Below are 21,523 nucleotides of genomic sequence, written 5' to 3' on the forward strand. Positions count from 1 at the left end.
TGCTAAATTGCCCGTAGTGTTAGGTAAGTGGTAAATGTAGGGGTATGGGTGGGTTGCGCTTCGGTGGGTCGGTGTGGACTTGCTGGGCCGAATGGCCTGTTTCCACACTGTACCTAATCTAAGTAATCTCTAAATAATATTTTCAAATTTGCTGACAACTTCAAACTGAGTTGAGATAGGAGACGACCACAGGGGAAGAGGGAGAAAAGAAGCTTCAAGAGGAGTTCGACAAGCTAAGTAAATGGGTTGAAACATGACATATGGAATATGATGTAAATAGAGGTAGATTATTCATTTTGATTGAAAAAAACTGTAAGTCAGAATATTTCTTAAATAATGGTCTCTTGGGAAATGCAAGTTTCGAAAGGAATCTGGGTGGCTTTCTTGATAAATCATTAAGCAGTAGCATGTAGGTGTAGAAGGTTATTAAAAACCAAACCTGTATGCGAGCATTCATTTTGAGAGAATCTGACTACAGAAGAATGAAACCTTAAGGTCTAGAACCTTAATGAGACCTCACATTGAGGACTGTGTATAGGGAATACCTGCCAGGGAGTGAGAAAAATGTAGGTTCACCAGATTAATCCCTGGGATTGCGGGATGCTGACATGGGAAGAACTGGAAACTGAGCCTTCGTCTGTAGAATTTCAATCAACGAGAAGTGATCTCATTGTAACTTAAAACTTCTTCCAGGGATTACGGGATGAATATAGATCGAATCTCTTCAAAGTGTGGTTCATGTGGAATCAGGATCCATAATCTCAAAGGGGAGAGGGAGGCCAGTAAAGTCTGAGATGAAGAGGAAATTCTTCCTGAGATAATGGTGAAGATTTACAATTCTATTCCACAGAGAACTGTGAAAGCTCAATCATTAGCAATGTTGAGATAGAACTGGTTTGATTTCTGGAGTGTATTGTCATAAGAAATGTGGAGAAATTGTGGGAAAATGACATTAAGGAGGTGGTTAGTCATGATCTGCATTGTTAAGACAAACTCAATAGCGTCCGCCTGTACTTATATTTCAATGATAGATCGAGAGAGAAAAAAAACATTCTGCTTTTGTTGTAGGAAAAGTGAAATTTCAGGCAGGACTTTGGGAGTATATCAGATTGAATGGTATCAGTTATAGAGAGCTATGAAAAAAGTTTCATCTTTGAGAGAGGAGAATACAGGCTAGCTTTGTGACAGAGAGAATATCTGACACAGATTGAGAGAGAAACTGAAACATCAGAACTTGATGTGCTGGACAAGACATTATGATGCATCTCAGTTTGCTGCGTTGGCTGGATAGCTCGTTTGGGATACAGAGTAACAGCAAACAGGTCACAGTCCTGCAATGTCTGAGGCTACAGAAAAGGACCTTTTTTCTTAACCTCTCCCCTCACCTGAAACTCAAATGAAAGAGCAGACGGAGAGTCTGATAAGATCTTATACCTTAAATAGACAGGGATTGTGTGTGAGAGAAAGAAATATCAGAATGCGTGACAAAGCGGAAAAAAAAAACGAACCCTGGTCTGTGAGAGAGAGAGGAAGATCAGACCAGGTTCACGTGTGAGACTGGAATGTCAGACAATGTTTATGTGTGAGAGACAGAATTAACAGTCAGGATTTATGTATAAAAGAGACGAATATCAGACACGGTTTATGTGTGAGAGTGAGGAATATCTAAAAGAGATAATGTGTGAGAAAAGAAATATTAGACAGGGTTAATGCATGAGAGAGAGGAATATTAGTCAGGGTTTACGTGTGAGAGACGGGAACATCAGTCAGGTTCTATGTGTGAGAGACAGTGACGTCTGTCAGGATTTATATGTGTGAGAGAGGAATACGAGACAGGGTTTTTGTCTATGAAAAAGGCATAACAGTGAGGGATTACGAGTGAGGGGGAGGAAATTCCGTCACGGTTTATGTGTGAGAATGACAAGAATATCAGACTGGTATCATGTGAGAGACAGAGGAAAATCAGGCAGTATTTAAATGTGACAGAAAAGAATATCAGTCAATCTTATGTGTGAGATAGAAGAACCTCAGTCTGTTTTTTATGTGTGAGAGACAGGAATATACGTCAGGGTTTATTGGTGAGAGACAGGAATACCAGACAGGGTTTAGAACAGAGAACATAGAATTCAGCACAGAACAGGCCCTTCGCCCCACGAAGTTGGGTCGAACTTTTGTCCTAGCTTAAGCACCTATCCATGTACCTATCCAATTGATGCTTAAAGGTCACCAATGATTCTGACTCTCCCACAGGGAGCCAATTCCATGCCCCCACCACTCTCTGGGTAAAGATAATACCCCTGACATCCCCCTGTACCTTCCAACCTTCAACTTAAATTTATGACCCCTTGTAACACTCTGTTGTACCCGGGGAAAAAAAGTCTCTGACAGTCTACTCTATCTGTTCTCCTGATCTACTTATAAACCTCTATCGAGTCACCCCCCCACCCATTCCTTCGCCGTTCCATTGAGAAAAGGCCTAGCACTCTCAACCTATCCTCGTACGTCCTATTCTCCATTCCAGGCAACAGCATGGAAAGTCTTTGCACCCTTTCCAAAGCGTACACATCTTCACTAAAATGAGGCGATCAGAACTGCACACAATACCCCAAATGTGGCCTTACCACGGTCCTATACAGCTGCAACATCACCTCACGAGTCTTGAATTCAATCTCTCTGCTAATGAACGATAATACACCATCTGCCTTCTTACAAGCTCTATGCACCTGAGTGGCAACTTTCAAAGATCTATGAACATAGACCCCAAGATTCCTCTGCTCCTCCACTTTACTGAGAACCCTACCGTTAACCTTGTATGCTGCATTCTTATTTGCCCTTCCAAAATGGACAACCTCACACTTGACAGGGTTGAACTCCATCTGCCTCTCCTCAGCCCAGCTCTGCATCATATCTAAGTTCCTTTGCAGCTGACAATAGCCCTCCTCTCTATCCACAACTCCACCAATCTTCGTATCATCTGCAAATTTACTGACCCACCCTTCGACTCCCACTTCCAAGTCATTAATAAAAATGACAAACAGCAGAGGACCCAGAACTGATCCCTGTGGAACTCCACTTGTAACTGGGCTCCAGGCTGAATATTTACCATCTACCACCATTTTCTGACTTCGACCGGTTAGCCAGTTCTCTATCCAACTGGCCAAACTTCTCACTATTACATGTCTCCTGACTTTCTGCATAAGTCTACCATGGGGAACCTTATCAAATGCTGTACTAAAATCCATGTACACTGCATCCACTGCTCTAGCCTCATCCACATGCTTGGTCACCTCCTCAAAGAATTCAGTAAGACTTGTAAGGCAAGACCTACCCCTCACAAATCCGTGCTGGCTGTCCCTAATCAAGCTGTGTATTTCCAGATATTCATAAATCCTATCCCTTACTACCCTTTCCATTACGTTGCCTACCACCGAAGTAAGACTAACTGGCCTGAAATTCCTGGAGTTATCCCTATTCCCTTTTTTGGACAGGTGCACAATATTCGCCACTTTCCAGTTCCCTGGCACCACCCCCATTGACAGTGAAGACGAAAAGATTATTGCCAATGGCTCTGCAATTTCCTCTCTTGATTCCCACATAATCCTAGCATATATCCCGTCAGGCCTGGGGGACTTGTCTATCCTCAAGTTTTTTTTCAAAATTCCCAACACATCTTCCTTCCTAACAAGCAGCTCCTCTAGCTTACCAGTCCGTTTCATGCACTCCTTCTCAACAACTCTCCTCTCATTTGTAAATACTGAAGAAAAGTACTCATTCAAGACCTCTCCTATCTCTTCCGACTCAATACACAGTCTCCCACTACTGTCCTTGATCGGACTTAACCTCGTTCTCGTCATTCTCATGTTTCTCGCATACGCATAAAAGACCTTGGGGTTATCCTTGATCCTACCCGTCAAAGATGTTTCATGCGCTCTCTTAACTCTCATAATCCCGTTTCTGTGTGCGAGAGAGGAATATGAGTCAGGGTTTAAATGTGAGAGACAGGAATATCAGTCGAGGTTTATGTGTGAGAGGGAGGAATATCAATCATTTGTCAGGAATATCAAACCAGAGATGTCAATGCGTTCTTCATTTTCTCTCTGAACCTAGACCGAGTTGTTGCATAAATAAGTGGGTTTGAGCAACAACATACATTCAGCAACATTAATCCAAAATCTTGAAATGTCAGTTCAGATCTGTGTAAAATATTCCTTTAAAGGTGTAAGGAAAGAAAGTCATGATAAACATCAACCACAGTCGTATAAATCTACGGGAGAAAGTAAAAAGTAAAATGACAGACTTCCTCCTGCTTTCCATCTCTGGGTCGCTGTGCTTCTCTCCTTTGCTGCGAACTGCTGTCCTGCTAATGATTACTTTTCTTATTGCTGATGGAATCTTACGTCTCATGAAAAAGTATAAGCCATAAGAAAAGGGATCGTTCAAGTTTTTATTGAATGTTCCAGTAAGTGCAAAGGCCTAAATGCATCAGACTGCATTTTTGGTTCAATACTGCAAAAGATGAAACATTCATAATGGCAAATGGATCTTCCAATGAAAATTACCATGCTGTAAATTAAGAAGTAAGGGATGTGCTATTGTTTATTACGTTGTCAGTTGCTCATGTATGGTAATATGGTCAACAGATCAATATTCCTGTTACATTTCATGCACTGTCCTTACGCTGAAATAATCACCAACCATTCAGCATAATATTGTCTATTCATGTCTGCCATGCATCGGTTTCAACTTCGGACCTTTCCCAAAACTATTGCACAAGATTTGTTGCAGACAAAGGTCCTGCAACTCCACTTATACATGCATGTATTCAGACAAAGAATGGCAGGTTTTGTGAAATAGAGACAGAAATTGATGGAGAAACTCAGCATGTCTGCCAACATGTGCGGGATACTCACTCGAGTTTAGAAGAATGGTGCCGACTATTCTCTCGATCCATGCTTCACCATTTTATATACTTCTATCAGCACTCTCCATAGCCTCTGGTAATCTGGTAAACAGTCCAGTTTTGTTCAATCTCTCCTTAAAGCTCAAACACATTAATCCAGACAAACATCTTTTTCATTCTGCACAAGGCCACCTTTGTTCACCAGAACTGCACACAGCATTCAAAATGTGATTCAATTAAAGTTTTATCCAGCTGCAACACGACTTGGCAGCTTTAATAGTCAATACCCCGACTGATGAAATAACGCATGCCAATCCCCAACTTTATGGCTGTATATACCTCTAATGCCACTTTCAGGAGCATCTCCATAAATTATTGACATTGTAAACAATGGCGAAAAAGCACTGTGAAAACTCTTATAAAGTACATCCATAAAAGGCACGGTTCTTGATTTGTGGAGCAAGCAAAGGTCCTTCTAATTATTACAGAAAGGAAACTAGCCTGCTTTTGACAAATCAGAGAGGCATTTGCAGATTGTTAGACAGTGGGGCTTAATATAATTAAAAGACAACTATCGTTAATATCTGTTAACTTTGATACCCTTTTGAAAGCATTCAATAAATGTTTCAGTGAGAAAGGAATCTCAAGACCAGTTTCCAGTAGTGAGAATATCGTTGTAAATTGAAGGTGATTTTCTGTGAAAAATCTGACACCTAATATAATGATACTGGCGAGTCCAGGTACCCATGTAGAAAGAGCACGAGTTATCCAAAGACGATCTCGAGTTGTTCAGGGAAAGCTGGGCAATGGAGGGAGTGGAGTGCTTTATTTCCCCCTCCAACTCTATTTTGATTTAATCCCTACCCTTCTCTTTGCTTTTTTTGATCATACATCCCTGACCTTTGATGAAACACTAGCCACCCTCGTGTTGCCTTTGTTCCTGGCTTTAGAAATTGAATAAAGATTTATAACCATTTTCTCTTTCACCACGTCTCACAAATACACATGCATGACATGTGTGCCGGGGAAAATACAAGTACTACTGCAGTAATGCAGTGGTGGGGTGAAAATTAAAAGAGACAAAAAAGGAAGAAAAACAAAATAAAATGAGCAGAAGATTTAGAGTCGCCTCAGTTCAGGAGACAGACTCTGAACTGTTTGGGGCTGCAGAAAGTATATTTCTGATACTGTTTGTTTCTCCTCTTTTTTGGAGAAGGGTGATTCTTTTTCTTTCCCCTTGTTTAGGATTTTTAAAAATTTTCTTTATTGTTTTTTGCTGTGTTTTCTGTTCTTGAAGAAAAAGAAATAACGATACTGGTTCGATGGAATTCACGTGACGACCTGAAGTAACCGGGTGTAGCATTTATAGAAACAGTTGTGTTTTCTCATTTGTGTCTGTGACTCCAGCCTTTGTGTTGATGATGAATAAGCATGAATTTGATTGTGCAATAAAGTTAATTAAAACAGAACAGTTCTAGTTGCATTAAACTTTCAAGCGGTTGAATATTTGATCATTATTTCTTTTGGATTGTGCACATTTCGGCTATTGCCCTGAATAAGTAGTAAAAGTTAGCTACAAGTGAGGCATTGCACTTTGATTAGGAGAATTCGTGCAGCCTTCAGAGCAACGTTGCCAAAAAAGCGAGATTAGGATGTAGATTCACAGTTACATAAGGTTGGATTCACATATAGCCAGGTAGTGAACATGGCATTTGGTACCCTTGTCCTTACTAGTCTCCATGGAGGTCATGCTGTGTCTTACAGGATATTCGTTGGATCACTTTTGAAATATTGCATTCAGTTCTGTTCTCCTTGCTATAGCTCACATGTGTTTAAGCCTGTAAGGCCTCCAAAACGATTTTAGGGACGTTGCCAATGTTGGAAATATTGAGCTGTCAGACCGCGCTGAGTAAGCTGCGGCTATTTTTCCTGTAATGTTGGAGATTAAGATTGATAACATCATAATGAAAATTGATGTAGGTAATTTCCTAAGTCTTTTTCCCATGGTAGGGGGAGTCCACATCACAGAGCATGTTTTAATGTGATGGGGAAACGACAAACAAGGGAATGAAGAACAAGGTTTTCATGGAGAGGGTGGTGCATAAATGCAATGAGCTGCCTTTGGAGGTGGTGTAGGCTTGTACAATTCCAATGTTTCAAAGGAATCTGGAGGATGCATGAATGGTAAAGATTTAGTGGCATGTTGGCTGAATGCTCCCGAATGGGGCTAAATTGATTTAGGCTGTGTTGTCAGCAAGGACGAGTAGGACTAATTTTTAAATCTTTCGACCATGTGTGTAGTTATGTGATTCTAGGAATCTCTTTTGAAAAAGGCATGAATTAATGTGGTAATTGCCTGAAAATATTGAAATTTCTCAGTTAGATATCTATATGAAACCAGGCAGAGCAACCATCGCATTTTTTCAGAAGTTGCAGAATTAGCCCATGGATGCAATTGTTGCAAAGCGTGGGTCAGGTCACGGTGCTTGTGAAATACACACACACTTGGTGGAACTTGAAGACTTCTCTCTTGGCCTCATGTTTTTGTACTATCATTTTCACAATCTGCTTCTTGATTCCCAGTGCATTGAAATAAAGAGTCAGGACTGTTCATTTCTATTTGTCTGTGAAAGTCAGGAAACTGCGTGAGAAATGCACTATAGGTCAGTGAAAGCCATGAATCTACATGAAAAAATCCACTATTCATTTTAATCAACTGCAAAAAGAAATGCTTCCAAAAAGAAATATGCAACGGAATAGAATAGAAAAGTTGACTAAGATGTGAGCTATTTCATATTGAACCATCTTCGATATCTTCGGTGAGAAAACAAACATTATTACAAATGTAAATAGATGGAGATTCACAAATAGACAACAACACTGCAGACAACTGTTCACAACAGTGAACATAAATCTACCGGAATAAATGTTCCAAACATCTTACTCAGAATGTTCATTATGTCCTTTCTAATACTGCACAGCAATAGACAAAAGACAGGAAATCATTGCCAGAAAACATTTGAACCTCATGCAGTGCCTCATGAAAATCTAAAGAGGAAGAATGAAATTATAAAGACAAATCATCTCATATGATTCAACAACTGAATGCTTGATATGCAGTTGTGATCAAGCCTTAACATTATCAAGTGCATTGTAACATATAACATTGTAATAACCTTCAATTATTATTTTCAGCTTACAAAGTAGGCCAACTACAGGAAGGATCACGTAAATACACTTTTTTTTAAAGATTGTACACTTGAAAAGCCGTTTCTACGTTAATATATGCCACTTTGTACTGACATCAAACTCTTCATATTTTAGTCTGTGGTGATAAAACAACAGGACAATTTATTTATATCTTGTCAAATTTCCATGGCTATATTGTGGTTGCAACAGTTTCTGCCAAATAGTGAGCCTTAGGCAGTTTACGTTCACAAAATTTGGAATATTACTTCGCTTTTGTTTTACCGCTGAGATAGCTGATGTCAACGTCATGCTTCCCCAATGAAAGCTGAAGTAAACAATTTATGACACTGTGTGCATTCCATTTATCTGAAGTGATACCTTACACAGAGACACGACTGCACAACTCTGACAAAGTGAAGACAATTAAAATTGCAGAAAAACTTTGTTGTCTACTCCAGCATCGCAGAGGTTAACACATTTATGTTTGATTCAGCTATGCCCTTCATTGACATTCAATTGATGGTTTATGATAGCGTGAGTGCTCTCCTTCAAACATTTTATTTCGTTTTCGTAATACATCGGTCACAAGTAACTATGACAAATGGGGCATGCTGTTAATGATTGGAAGAAGTTCACAACCATCAGCGCAAAACCGCACTACTGAAGGTATAAAGGAAGTGACTTGAAAAATGAAGATGGTTTGTGCCATGTTCTGTGCTGTGCAATGATCTGTCACGGTTGTACACTGTAGAACGATGGGAATGAGCTGCCTGGGTTTTTCCACTGTAGAATGATGGCAATAAGATGTCAGGATGTGTAACCTGCAGAATGAGTGCAAAGAGCTATCAAAGTTTGTATACTGCAGAACAATGGGAATGAGCTGCCAGGGCTAGTGCACTACAGAACGAGGACAGTGAACTGCCATGGTTCATTGCATACTGCAGAACCATGCCATGTTTTGTACACTGTAAATGATAGCAATGAGCTGCCAGGGTTTGTAACTGTAAACGATGGCAATGAATCGCCAGGGCTTGTGCACTGTAGAACGATGAGAATGAACTGCCAGGTCGCGTGTAATGTACAATTGTGTCAATGAACTGCTGCAAAATGATGGGAATGAGCTGAAAGTGTTTGTACACTGTAGATCGATGGCAATGAGCTGCCAGGGCTTAGACACTGGAGAACGATCGTAATGATCTGGCAGGATATGCACCCTGCAGAACGATGGCAAAGGGCTATAAGGATTTGTCCAATGAAGGTCTATGGGAGTGAGCTGCCAGGGCCAGTACATTGCAAAATGATGGCAATGAACTTCCAGGGTTTATTTCACGCCACAGAACGATGGCAAAGACATGGCAGGGTTTCTTCACTGTGAAACGATGATAATGAGCTGCTGAAGGATGGGAATGAGCTGCCAAGGTTTGAACACTATAGGACGATTGCAGTGATCTGCCAGTGACTGTACGTTGTGCACAGATGGCAATGAGCTGGCAGGGTTTGAAGGCAATAGAATGATGGCAATGAACTGAGAGGATTTGTACCATGCACAACGATGGTAATGAGCTTGCCTAAGGTTTGTACACTGTAGAACGATGAGAATGAGCTGCCAGGGTTTATACCCTGCAGAAAGATTGAAAAGAGCTGCCAGGGCTTGTGCACTGTAGAATGATGGCAATTCAGGATGGGTAAAGATATTTTCAAGGATTGCAAACGTATTTCATTTCATCACTTCTTGCCAACTTTTAGCGATATTTCACATGCATTCACATTGAGCTCACTTTAATTGCTATTTTCCTGAGACCACTTGATGTAACTCACGTTCACTCTTCTGTTACCTCTTCCAATCATTATGTTTATTCCATGTTCACTCAGAAACTCTAACAGCGTGCGAAAAACAGCAAGACTGACTGATTGCCAGTTGTATTTCATGCAGAATAGCTCAACTGCACCTTTGCCAACACTGTAATTTAATTCAATGATCTGTATTGACCTTTGTTTGTGCATGATCAGTTGTAGCTGGCTAGTCCTTGGCATTGACTTGAATTTAATTTCTTTCAACTCAGTGAAAAATGATTCAATCAGTTGAAATCCATGCTGTTTAGTACTTCATAAAAATAAAGTTAAAGATGCCGAATTGAACATATGGGCACACCAGAAAAAATGCAATTTCATAATAATAATAATAATATATTAATAAGTGACATTTAATGAAATGTACACAGAACTATTATATCCTGAAGGGTATTCACAAAGTACAAGAAAAGTGTGATAATGTCTCCAATCCCATTGTGGTACGGACTTTAAAGATCCCTACATTATATATTCACCAGAATGCCGTACTCAGTAATTCTATGTCAGTTGTTGTCTATTTCAGCACACATCACACATTACACTCAAGACATTAAATCAATGTTAGAGAGTCTATGAGCAATAAACAGCGGTTTATTATCACCTAAGAGGAGGAACAAGCACGTGACCGGCTGAAGTGATCACCACGTAACATTGTCAGACATGGTTTACGCATTTAAACTTTTCAAATATTTATGGCAAGGGCAGACCACAGACATTAAGGATCATGTAGTACAATCTCTGGATGTCCTACACACGATAAGCCCTTCCTTAATTAATAATTTGCTCCTTCATTGTGCAAGTGATGCTTCCGTTTTCAGTACTGTGCTGATCAACTCATAGAGCCACTGACTGCCACCTTGGTGAGATTATATTGTTAATATTGTATTGCTGATTGTAAAGCTGCCACCGGCAACTGTGAATAATCGGTTCAATTAATAAAGCCACGTAATTCGCAGAATCACAGAATTGTTACAAATTTGAATGAGGTAATTCGGCCAACTTTGTTTATTAATACAAATAACAATGGAACGTTATGAGAGCAGTCTTCAAACTCCCAGAATGACAGCCTACGAGGAAAATATAAGCAACAGCAAAGACGACAATGTAACTGAATTGAGAGGAAAGGAAATGATTGTGTCTTCCATGTTTTATACTGTACTTATTTACTTTATTTCAAAAGCGTACTTTATTAATAAAAAGATCTTTATATGCACACATAATCAATAAATAAGTTCAGCTCTGTACAGTAGCAAATGTAAACTGGGCAAACGGTGGAGGTGGCCTCAATCCAACGAAACAAACCAAAGGTATTTCTAACTTGTGCAAAATGACATTTGCATTTTTTGTATATTGCACGTTAACTGCATTTTCTAATTAGTTTTGCAGTGAAATATTCTTGGTTGTTCAATGGTCTTGGACTTTCATGCATTTATATCTTGCATCGTTTGACGAAGATGATATGAATTATAACAGCTTTTTAAATTTCCATTCTCAAGTAGTGACTTTAACATTTTTCCAAACCCAGATATGGGTCAAAGAGGGTATATCTTTTACAGATTCAAAGAAAAGAACAAAATAAATTTACAGCCCAGGAACAGGCCCTTCAGCACTTCAAGTCTCAGCCGATCCAAATGTACTGTCTAAACCTGTCAGTCAATTCCGAAGCATTTGTAAACCTCTGCTCCCCATCTACTCATGTATCTGCCCAGCGCATCTTAAATGAATCTACCGTGCCTGCCTCTACCACCTTTTCTGGCAATGCGTTCCAAACGCCCACCATCCTCTGTGAGAAGTACTTGCTGCGTGTATCCCCGTTACACTTTCCACCTCTCACCTTGAAAGCATGACCTCTCGTTATTGATTCCTTATCCTTGGGCAAAAGCTTGTCTCTATCCACCCTGTCTATACCCTTCATGATTTGGTAAACCTCAATCACGTCACCCCTTCAATCTCCTTTTTTCTAGTGAAAATACCTAACCTACTCAATCCTTCTTCATAGCTAGCATCTTCCATACCAGACAACATCATCTTAAACCTTCTCTGTGCTCTCTCTAAAGCGTCCACAACCTGTTGGTGATTGACGACCAGAAATGAACACAATATTCTAAATTGCCGCCGAAACAATGTCTTGTACAATCTTAGCATGACATGCCAACTCTTATACTCAATACCCCGTCCAATGAAAGCAAGCATACGATATGCCTTCTTGACCACTCTATCCACCTGTGCAGCAGCCTTTAGCGTACAAGGGACCTGCACTCCCAGATGTTTCTGCGCATCAACTTTTCCCAAGGCTCTTCTGTTCATTGTACAATTCGCTCTAGAATTAGACTTGCCTAAATACATCACCTCACATTTGTGTGGATTGAAAGCCATTTGTAACATTTCTGCCCAACTCTCCAGTCTACCTATATCCTCCTGTTTTCTCTGTCAGGCCCTTATGTTTTCTGCTACTCCCCAACTCTTTGTTCCCCCTGCAAAATTGCTGATAATACCAACAGAGCCCTCTTCTAGATCATTTATAATACTACAAACAACAGTGGCCCCAATACTGACCCCTGCGGAGCACCACACGTCATCTTTCTCCATTTCGAGAAACTCCCTTCAACTCCTACTTTCTGTCTCCTTTTATCAACCAGTTCTTTATCCACCTAGCTAGAGCAGTCTGCACACCATGTGACTTTACTTTATCCATTAGTCTACAATGGGGAACCTTATCAAACGCCTTACTAAAGTTCATGTTCACCAAGCTTTTCCACACAAATGGATGGGCGAACTCCTGTCCAATTAGGGCAATGCAGTGCAGGATGAATACACCAGACGGCCATATTATATTTCCTGGTGGAGTATAGTTGTCTGAACAATCCTTACAGAGGAAAGGACTGCCAGATGGACTGTGTACCAGAATAGCAGGGAGACATTGCTATGAATGTGAACAAATGCTTTCTGCGAAATTGTTGCACAGAGATGAGTGATGTACATGCAGAGCTCGCGATGAAAAGGAATAATCTTAAAAGGCAGCTTAATTTGTGATTTATTGCTGATAGATCGTTGCAAAGGGCGATGACTGACTGGTATCACTTGCAAAGGTGATCAAGGACATCAAATCGAAATAAACCATTTCAGAGGCAAAAGACGATGTCACTACAAATGCACTGAAGATTATTTGTAATGTATTAACTCCTAAAGCTTTCTTTCATTTGTGACACTTCTTTGATATCAATTTGAAGCTGATCTGAAAAGATGTAAATTGCACTTGTGCAGGGGTCACATTTCGAAAGCTATCATCCTGAGCAGGACTAAATACCCTCAATTTCCTTCCAGCACACTAATGTCTGGCAAAGCTTTGACTGTAGTTTAATGAACTTCATAAGATGGTCAAGTATGAATCTGGCAATTGCAAGCTAAAAACAGTGTGACGTTGTCAATGTGCTCTCAGAAGTGCATGTAATTCATTCATTATTTAAATTATGAAACCAGAGATTTCAAACCATTCTTAATTTTCTTCCTGAAGTTAGACTGAGTTGCTGCATTAACAAATGTGATTGTCGAACAACGTAAATTCCGGAACATGAATCCAACATCTTGCGATATCATTTCAGACTCAGCGCACATGTTTTTCTCAAGGCGTACCAAAAAAGAAAATGAAAGTTCTAAACCACAGAAGTCTAAAACTACCAGATATTCTGAAAAGCAATAAGACAGTCTTCTGGCTTCTTTGCATCTTTGGGTTGCTGTGCTTCTTTTGATTGCTGCAGGCTTTCAGTTCATTTTGGACTGGGCTGGGTACCAAAATTTGTCTGACAGAATAGGTAGGAGGATACTGAAAAACGCAGCAAATCAGGCAGCACCAGGAAGTGCAGAAGCCGGGTATTTTTCAATGGAAATGGTTCACTTCTACCTTCTGGAGGAAAGGAATCGACTGACAATAAAAACTGTTTTCACCACAAACCAACAGATCCGGTTAGTGTATTCGATAAAGTAGAGGTGTACCTCACTGTCCTTAGAGACAATGAGACAATTGTGACAGATATCCATGCTTCCTCTAATTTCCATTCCGGAATTTTCCATTGACCACACCTGCTTCAGTGATTCTCTGCATGCTTTCACAATAAATTGATTCAGAGAAATGTATCTCATTAAACACTGTGGCGTATTGAATTTGCCACTGATTTCAATGCAATGATAGTTGTTACAATCTTCGCAATGCTTTCCATGTGTTTCTTGAGAAGATTCATGATCCTTAGTAAAGTTATCAAAATGTTTTAATCATTTATCGCACTTGTAATTTTTCTCAACTGTCCTTAATATAATACCTTATAACGATTGCAACAATTCCTAACATTACACCATGTATTGCTCTTAACTGTAATTCTGTATAAAGATTTTAAACATTCATTAATTTTATAACTCTTTTTAATACTTTTCTACATACCTTTATCTACTTAGAGTGGCAGTTCAACACACTGAGAAGCATACGGGTCAGTGTGATAGATGCTAGTTACAGGGACACTATGTTGAAATGTGCATTGGTTATACAGTAACACGATTAGATCCGCAGCACTATAAATGTTGCTTCTTCTCGAAACTTGATAAGTGTTATTTGTATGGCATGCTTTTTGTATAGCGTGGTTATGCAGGAAGGCAACTATTTTGTTCTGGAAGAACTGATGGTAATTTACCTCTGCACATCCTGGCTGGTTCATAATTTCCTTCAGAATGAGTCTGAGTGGTCAAGAATTTTCTTTGACGTATTTGTGTACACTAGTTCTTTCTCAGTGAATCTTATTTCTCGGTATCAGCGTTCAAATCGATGCTCAGATATAGTGAGATGTGAGAATATCCACTGTGCAGTGTTATTATTCATCGCAATGAACAGGAAAAGTTATTTAAAGTCACAATTGTAGATTGGAACGGAAACCTCAACTGGCAAGTTATAACAGCTTAAAAAAAATGGAAGGCACACCCAAAGAAGAAAGTGTTATGAATGTTGAAAATAGATGGTTTCAAAGTTGGACTGTGTGTGAAGGTATATTACAGTAGGAAAACTAAACGTTTTTTATTGTTTATGAATCAATGACAGAAATTGAAATGAATTGTGGAAAACAAATTTGAATATTGTACGATTTCTTCTCAGCTGCTTATCACAGTGGCCAAATCAAATGCCTGAGTGAAAGCAGTTTAAAACATTTTAAGTTGAATCTTTGCATATCCGTTCTGTGATCGACAGTCACTGAACATATTGACATGAGGCTGCCATTGTGATTTCAGCAAAATAACATACACTTATTAATGAGAAAATCCAAAGCTATAAATGGATTAAAATTGGAAAAAGTTTTAAAAAGAAACACAAAACAAAGACTCAATCCGTTGTCTAACAACATTATTTACAGATACTCAGTCTCAGTGACATGTTCATCGAATTTCAAAACATTAATTTCCTGATTACTTCCAAATTTGAGTGACCAAGTGTTCTGTTTTTAATGCTGAAGACATGGACTTGTTTTCAGTTAACTCAGACGGGAAAGTTCCACGAACTGTTTGAACCTATTGCATGACCTTTTGCATGCATCTTCAATTCGAGGTCAGATCCGTGGCATATTTGCATCGTTTAACAATTTAATTCAATGGGTACTTTGCTCCATGGATTAACTCGTCTCTGGCGTTAATTTGCCTTCATTCGTATATGCAGGTTTTGGTGCACGAATTCAGAAGCCGTAGCATCAATCCAATTTCTGGAGAGACAAATGTTGGATCGTTTAAAGTCATGTCCTCGTAATTATAGTTTACTTCTGGCTGGACTAAAGAGCGTATCACATGTGTCATCCAGAATACTATAGAATTAGCAGACAACACAAAGAGCAAGTTGATAGATGTTCTCCATTCAACGCCTCATGAGCAATATTATTCTGTCCATTTCCCTGGTTCTGAAGCCGACAGCGGATGTCGTTGGTTTGTTAATATGCCTGATAGTCAGAACATTGAATATTAAAATCAACAGTATTGGAAGCAGTTCTACTATTATAATGTGAATCCATTCATTCACTTTCCAAAATGCTGATGTGTAATCGTCTGACATTATGACGCAAAACCATGACACATTGTCAATAACAACTGCAGGAGCTAAGACAAAATAACAAGCAATTGATCCCAAACAGCAGACCTCATTCACAATTACTATAACCACAAGTGCAGTTCTGTTATTGCAATATCTCGCTCCTAGCTTCTGGCAACAAATAAATAAAAACCGGCCAAATGTGAAAGCAAACGTGAAGCAAACTGAGCAGTCCAGGGCTGCTAGGCAAAGAAAAACTTTAAATGCACACACAGACGTGATGGACAAGAAATTATAAGGGAAATAAAGATTATTAAGTTGTGTAAGTATGATAGTAAGGATGACGAGAAGTAGATCTGCTGCAGACTTTGCCAACAGATAGAGAGTGATGCATTTGGAGAGCCCACAATTGCCTCGATTCAGGATCAATGTTAACTGTATATAAAAAAGAGTATGGAAACGTACACTTTTTCACGATTGGCGTATAAGAAGAAAGATACGCTCGATATGTCTGTCAAACTGTACCAGTTACCTCAGATGGATATATTAATTCAACTAAATGATTAATGACTCAAGCAAATCAGAATTAAACAAACCAATAGACAGAGCCCATTTTTAAAAAGTTGCATTCGCGGGTTAGCTGTTAACAATGGTGATAGCTAGACATTGCAATTTAACGACAAAAAGGGTTTTGTGATTTGCAAATTAAAGAAGTGAAGCTATCAATGTATTCTAACAGATGAAAGGCTTAATAGACAATCAATCTTTCAATGTATAATTTCAGTTACATCACACTGCAAATTTTTGCTTTAAATTCTGTGTTTTGATCGAGCCCTCCACAATCATCTGATGAAGGAATGTCGCTCCGAAAGTTAGTGTGTTTCAATTAAACCTGTTAGAATATAACCTGGTGTTGTGTGATTTTTTAACTTTGTACACCCCAGTCCAACACTGGCATCTCCAAATCAGAAACAAATGGGCACGAGGTGATCGGATTCCGGCCTCTGTGGAGTTATTTCAAACTTGTGTAATTTTCAGCCATGGCAAGTCTCAACGTCAGTGAGGGGAAAGCAGCAAATTGGGGTTAAGACGTATCAAGAGTCATAGAGTCACAGCGATGTACAACCCACCCAGACGCCTTTTAAAGTTGTCAATTTTATCAGACTCCACTATTTCCTCTGCCAGCTCATTCCGTGCATGCAACACTCTCTAGGTGTAAATGTGGCCCCAAATGTTCCTTTTATTTATATTTCCCCTTTCACCTTAAAACTATACCCTTTATTTCTGGCCTCACCCAACCCAGTGAAAATGCCTTATATATTTATCCTATGATTTAATGGTTTTATAAACTTAGTTGAGGTCACTCCTCAGCCTCCGACACTCGAGGGAAAATATCTCTAACCTATTTAACTCCCCCCTCTAGCTCAAAACCTACGATCTACGCAACATCCTTGTAACCCTGTTCTGAACACTTTCAAGTTTCACAACATCCTTCAAATTTGCAGGAGATCCAACATTGCACGGAATGTTCCAAAAGTCGATGAAAAGATTCCCTGTACAGCCGCAACATGTCAGCCATCTTCCATTATCAATGTGCTGATCAATAAAGGAAAGCATGCAAAACGCCCTTTTCACTATCCTACCTACCTAGGACTCTATTTTCAAGGAACTATGAAGCAGCGCTTCAAGGTGTCTTTGTACAGCAACACTTCCTAGGACCTTATCATTAACTGTAGAAGTCCCGCCCTAGCCTGCCTTTCGAAATCGCAGCACCTCACATTTAGATACCCCACAGCGTAGAAAGAGGCCCTTCGGCCCAATTAGTCTACACCGACCTTCCGAAGAGTAGCCCATCTAGACCCACTACCCTCTGACGAATGCAACTATCGCTATGGGCAATTTAGCATGACCACTTCACCTGACCTGCACATTTTTGGATTGTGGGAGGAAACCGGAGCACCCAGAGGAAACCACGCAGATCGAGGGATAATGTGCAAACTCCACGCAAACAGTCGCCCTTGGCTGGAGGCGAACCTGGGACCCTGGTGGTGTGAGGCAGCAGTGCTAACTACTGAATCACCGTGCCGCCCATTTGCTCACTTCCATCTTCAATTCGTCAGCCCATTGGATCATCTGATAGAAATGACATATGGAAATGAGGTAATCTTCTTTGCTATTCACCACAACTCAATTTTTGCTGTCATCTGCAAGTGTACTAACTATTCTTTCTATCTTCACATCAAAATTAATTATATAAATGATTAAAAACATTGGATCCAGGTCTGCTCCTTGTGCCACACCAATAGTCACAGGCCTCCAATTTGAAAAGCAATAGGAACCATGATCAAATGGCGGAGAATTTTCACTGGGCCAACGGGCCTAATTCTGTTCCGCTACCTTATTTCTTTTGATTTTACAGACAAATAGTAAGTACAAGTTTGATACATAGAAGAGTGAGGCAATTACCATCTCTCACACATGAGTTTCTTGCCATCACCCTTTAATATTCAATGATATGACCATCAAGAAATTCACCACGATCAACATTCTGGAAAATACCATTGACACAAACCTGCCATAGATTAGCCATGCAAGTATTGTTGCTACTATGAAATAACAGAGGCTAGGAGCCCTGCAGCCAACCACTCATCTCTTGACTCACCAAAGCTTGTCCATTATCTTCCAGGTGCAAATAGATTTTTAAAAAAATCAATGGGACACGTTTTCCAGCGGGTGGAAATTTCACAGATTGCAACATTTGTTGTTTTCTTTTTGACAAAAAAAAAACAGTGCGCTGTATTTCTGACAGGAGATTCCATTCAGGATTTAAGCATGACTTCGTTGGAATGCTCCCCACGTTACCAAATGCAACAACACTCAAAACCTCGAACACCCTCCAGGACCATAGAGAATTTTGCAGGAGAGTAATACCAGAATCGAAAATGCAACTTTTATTGCTCTCTGCATAGAAATTCCTGATCTGCCGACTTCATCCAACATTTTCTTTGTCTATTGCAAATATACAGCATCCGCAATAGTTTGCCTTTCTTCCAGCATATATCAGCCCACTTGATTGCCACCACATTCAGAAACCTTCGGTCTGTCCCCTTCCTCTACTGTCGCTCAGTACGAGCAGGGTGCAGCATCTGCAAGACACATTAAAGCAGAGCACGAAGGTTTCTCAGACAGCTCCCTGTCGCGCTCAAAGCCGATGAATGGGAATGACACTACTTTAAGTTCCGTTCAAAGTACTCAACTTCCTGGCTTGGAAACGCATCTCCGTTCCTTCAGTGTTGTTGGATCTTTTAAAAGACATTTGGACAACTGTACAGAGAGGAAAGATTTAGCGGGATATGGCCCGAAATAAGGCAATGGGTGTAGCTCTCCTTAGGAAACCTCGTCAGCATGGATACATTGGACAGAAGGGTCTGTTGGCATCCTCTATGTCAGTGTTCTGACAACGATTGGTTTGCAGTGGTTTGAGAAAGCAGCTCATCACCACATTCTCATGTTTAACTCCACTTGGGGAATTAACAATGATTCAGCTTGCTTTGTGTTGGAACTAAATACTCTGCAAAATATGCGTACAAACCTGTTTCAACAGATGGAGGAAACTATAATAAAAATTGACTGCTGGTGAAACCACTAGGTTTGCATAGTTTGGAAATACCAAAGCCGTGGAAATTTTTCAAATTTCAACAAATATTTAAGGAGCAGAATTAAATAGGATTCTTCATTGTCTGACTCTTCTGTATAAAATAGGTCTAAGGAATTATCGATAATGCCAACAGCTGCAAGTGTCAGGTAGTAAATTTGCGTTATCTGTAAGACTACCAAGTATTTCATTCCCTCCGATTCAGATTTGTCTTTAACTGTCGATTCAATGTTTCTGTGCTGAACAATAATATCGTCAGCGCAATCTCATTTTATTTGGAATATAAATGTCCAGTGATACAATAAATCTGGTTGAATGACTAATTACATTAGTTGCATTAATCCAAACAAGCCACAAATTAACCACTTCCCTCTGAGAGTAATTACACCGTCGAACCTATTTTGAAGAATGATATGTCACTAATTTGCTGAGAAATAGGATTAGTGTTTTTCGTCATGTATACTCAAGAACAGAATAAAAGTGAAAATTGGGCAACGTCACCATTTCCAACAGCATCTTAGCATGAAAGGGGGAGACGTGCAAAACCTTACGTACAATGCAGAAAAAAAGAAACAACAGTAGAAAAAAAAAGTCCTTCTTCGTATTAAGACGAAAAATAAAGAAGTTATGAGATAAAAGACTGACTTTCAAATATTTTGGAAAGACAGAACAATGCGCCTTCAATTTGCCATAACCTTATTCTGTAACAGATTGTAGCTTCTCCTTCCTTACTGCCTTTTAGATTAAAAAAAAATCAATGGAACAAGTTTTCCAGCGGGTGGAAATTTCACAGATTGCAATATTTGTTGTTTTCTTTTTGACGAAAGAGAACAGTGCGCTGAATTTCTGACAGGAGATTCCATTCTGGGTAACCCACAGGAATGAGAGAACATGCTTCCATCCTGGCAGATCTCTCCTGGCTAAAACTGTCTTATTATGCATACAGTAAGTAGGATTGACTGACTCGTTTGTAATTTTTAGGGATTCGCCTTTTTGCCTCCGTCCAATTCACAAGTGCGAATCCAGTTGAAAATGAGGAAGCAAAAATCTTCACCTGTGGTTTCGCAACCTCCTTTCTCGCTTCCCGGAAAAGTCTGGGATAAATCTGGTCTGGCCTGGTGGCTTATCAATCTTAATGTATGCGGAAATCTCCAGCACCTCATCTTCATCAATCTTGATCTGTTCAAGCCTGTTTCACAATAATCAAGTTCTCATTCACAATATGGTCGTTTTCCTTAATGAAAGCAGAAACAGAAAACTCACTGAGGGCTTCCCCAATTCAGAGTCCACGCACAAGTTCCCTACGCCCTCCCTGACAGGCCCTACATTCTCCCTGATCATTCTCTTATTCCTCACGTATGAATAAAATGTCTTTGGGTTCTCACTAATCCTTCTTGCGAATCCTTTTTCATATCGCCTCCTGGATATCGTCAGTCCATTTCTGAGCTCCATTCTAATGAGCCTGTCATTCTCAAAATCTGTGCTAGAACCTTACTTCCTCCAACTTACGTAAGCTGCCTTCTTTCTTTTGATCAGAAGCGCCTCTGTCCTCATCATACAAGGCTCTTTAATCTTACTGCCTCTTGTCAGTCTCAAAGGAGCAAATTCTTCCATCACTCACAACAACCACTCTTTAAAGAGTCTCCACATGTCTGCTGTCCCCTTTCCGTGGATCAATTGCTCCCAATCTGTATTTCCCAACTGCTATATGTTAGCCTCATAAGTTCCTTTTCCACAATCAAATATCCTCCCTTAGTAAGTATTCATTTGCTTCTCCAAGGCCATGGCAAATGTGAGGCAGTTGTGGTCACTGTCACTCAAGTGTTTTCCCATCGCGAGATCTGACACATGTTCTGGCTCATTGCCAAGCCTC

Source organism: Hemiscyllium ocellatum, chromosome 40 (assembly GCF_020745735.1).
Source record: "Hemiscyllium ocellatum isolate sHemOce1 chromosome 40, sHemOce1.pat.X.cur, whole genome shotgun sequence".
Classification (NCBI taxonomy): Eukaryota; Metazoa; Chordata; class Chondrichthyes; order Orectolobiformes; family Hemiscylliidae; genus Hemiscyllium; species Hemiscyllium ocellatum.